The 3058-nt window shown below is 52.8% G+C and overlaps 1 long non-coding RNA gene across 1 annotated transcript; it reads left to right on the forward strand.

Annotated features, from left to right (window-relative positions):
• Nucleotides 1–435: 435 nt before the first annotated feature.
• LOC122238121 lies at nucleotides 436–1125 on the forward strand. The gene is made up of 2 exons (XR_006217084.1): nucleotides 436–687; nucleotides 794–1125. It is a non-coding gene; the product is annotated as an uncharacterized LOC122238121 (long non-coding RNA).
• Nucleotides 1126–3058: the final 1933 nt, after the last annotated feature.

Here is a 3058-nt window from a genome sequence, read left to right on the forward strand (position 1 = left end):
AGGGCTTGCAGAGTGATGCCCACATGGGCCTACTAGGCTGGGTCACTCCTGCACCACAGGCAGAAGGACCCTGGGCTCCCTCCAGGTCCCAGTAGGGTGGGGAAGGAGCTCTTTATACCAACAAGGGCATTAGGCTCTTCTAGCTGTGTGGGGTGTCTGGGTGTGGGCCAAATCTTCAGGAGGCTGCCATATTTTCTGCTTCTGGGGAGGGCAGGAGAGGTGCCAATGTTCTCCCTCCTGAGCGCTCCACCCTCGACCAACCAACAAAAGGGTAAACAATCCTAACCCTCGCAAAACCTAAAACGATCCTTTTGCCAAGTTAATAGTCCCTATTCTCTTTGTTTGTCTGCATTCTAAACTCCCGGGACACTGTTTCCATGCACATTGTTTAACAGACAGACGCAGCCTCCATAGCAATGACTGGCCAGGGGTTGAGGCCCTTTGTCAGAGAGCACTCTGTCTTGGGCGGGATGGGGTCTGATTTCATCATCTCTCCTGAGCCCTGGGATAGTCCTCTGATTTCCTAGGAAGTTTCTTTTAATAGGAAAGGTGCTAATGCCTCTATTTTACTTCATTACGCCTTACCGCCTGCCCTTTTTGGCTTCTCATTTCCCTGAAATTTTCTGGAACACTACTGCCCTCCCACCCCACTAAGACTTCAGGAAATATAGGAAATTAGTGGAGAAGGTAAGAAGGTTGGCACCAAATTTTACCATGGGAGAAATTCAGCTAACCACGAATTCCCCCACCCAGTGCGTGACAAACAACTTTAAATTCCTCCCACGCCCAACAGCCTTGGCCGCCACCACGGACAAGCTCTTCGAGGCGAGATGGCAAGAGGTGTCATGAGGCTACTCACTCGCTCCTGGAAAAAATGATTCCGAACGAGACACTCCTCCCAGGGAAGTCAAGCGGCTCTCTCAAGGGCCCTGAAGTCAGAGTCAAAACGGCTTCACCCCGATGCGCTGTGTGCCTGTAGGCCTGCCATTCTAAACCAGGGGCACTGACAGAAAATGAAAAGAATTAGCATTCCAGGTTGGCAGCTTAGGCAGAAGTGAGTCTCTGCCTTTCCAGCAGAACAATAAAGCCCAGGTGCTGGATGCACCTGAGACCCACCGGTTTCAATCTAGGGCGACGGGGGTCGGTAACTTGTCCGTGATAGTCATAATAATCGTGACAACAATGCTAAACTTTGCGCGTCTGCTTATCGAAGACCTACGGCAGGTCGGAGACCGTGCAAACCATCCTGCATATGCGTTCTGCAGGCTGGTTTGGAGATAGGGGACTGAACCTTTCCGAGGTCACACAGCTGTGTTGACCAGGAGCCCGTCCCGGGCCCCTCTGATTTGTAAACCTATGATCCGCCAGCTCCTGCCGCATCAGAAGGCAGTGGGGGAGCGTGGTTATGCTTTCATCGGGGCCCGGTGGTGGCGGCCTTTGGATGCCCACCCCTCCGGTCACTTGCCTGTGACGCTCGCCAGCCATCAATCACGTTTCTCAGTGTCCTCGGCTATGAAATGGGAGTCCATTTGTCCCTCCCTCTTACACACATTTGGTGAGTGCCTATTCTCTGCCAGGTGCTGGAGATCTAGGAAAAAGCTGGAGAGACTCCAGCTCCTGAATCCTGCCTTCTGGGAGCTAGCTGGAGGAAGGGGGAAATGAACAAACCCTTAAGTGAACCCTGCCGCACAGTACTTGGCTGTTAGTGGGGAAAGGAAGGCAGGGAAGGGGGATCAGAGGTGCAGGGCGGGAAGAAGGCGGTGGGGCAGTCCCGTAGCAGGTGTCCAGGGAAGTCCTCCCTGAGAGGGGGGCATCCGAGCAAGGACCGAGGAGGTATGGAAGTAAAAGCCCAGATCCATGTGGGAACAGCATTCCATGCAGAGGAAACGCCCAGGAGCGTACCTGGCAGAGTTGAGGAGAGCCGGGGGAGGCCGGCGTGGCCGCAGAGAGAGGCTGGACTGAATCCAGAGGGGAGTGAGGTGGCCAGGGCCCCCACAGGGCTGAGTTGCTGCGGCTGGATTTCACTCTACGTTGAGGAACCACCGGAGGCTTTGAAAAGGTACCTGATGGGATGTGACCTGTATTTTCAAAGTGTCGTTCTGGCTCCTAGGTGGAGAAAGGACTATGGGGTAACAAGTTCAGGGACGGGAGGCTGCAGCCACGAGCCGGGCCAGAGGGGATGGTAGCTCGCATGCAGATGGGGTGATGGCTTGGGAGGGGTGTGTGGTGGTCAAATTCTGGATATGGTACGATATTAATCGAACGCACCTCCCAGGACTGTGGTTGCCAAGAGTAATTGAGTTGACATAGACAAAGCGTTTCCAGTAACGTCCTAAGTAAGTGTTAATTGTGTTTCTCCCCTTGTTGGTAGAACCACCTGGAGACACCTAGGAAATTGTCGTATTATAAAGTCTGTGCTTCTTCCGTCCCTCTCCTCCTCCTCTTCCTCATGTATTCATTCACGTGTCCCTTCAAGGCCCGATATGTATAATGGTTAACTACGTGGAGTTGCATTTCAGGCCTGGTTATGCCATCTGACAGCTGTGTCACCTTGAGTACGACCAAGAGTCTCAAGTCCTCTGAGCCTCAGTCCCTTTCTCCCTAAAGTGGGCAGAGCAATGGTACCTACTGCGGGGGATCGATTTGAAGACTGAACTGATTTGTGTGACACCCTTAGTCTAGTGCCTAAAGTTGGAATCCTCAGTAAGAGCCGGTTATTATTATGTGTTGTATTACTGAATTTGTGTTAGCAGTTCGTAAGGGTCGTGCTGTATCTAGAAGATGCAACAACGTCGGGGCGCCTGGGCGGCTAAGTCGGTTGGACTCTTGATATCGGCGCAGGTCGTGGGATTGAGCCCCGCGTCGGGCTCTACGCTGAGTGTGGGGCTTGCTTGGGAATTCTCTCTCTCTCCTTCCCACTCTCTGTCCCTCCCCCTTCAAAATAAATAAATGAAAACTTAAAGAATGTCCTTTAAGAAGATGCGATACCCCTAGTCCTCTGACAGCTCATATCCAGGGGAAGCAGCCCACAGAAGAAGCCCAGAGTACGCACAGAGAA

This window comes from Panthera tigris, chromosome B1, assembly GCF_018350195.1.
Source record: "Panthera tigris isolate Pti1 chromosome B1, P.tigris_Pti1_mat1.1, whole genome shotgun sequence".
Taxonomy (NCBI): domain Eukaryota; kingdom Metazoa; phylum Chordata; class Mammalia; order Carnivora; family Felidae; genus Panthera; species Panthera tigris.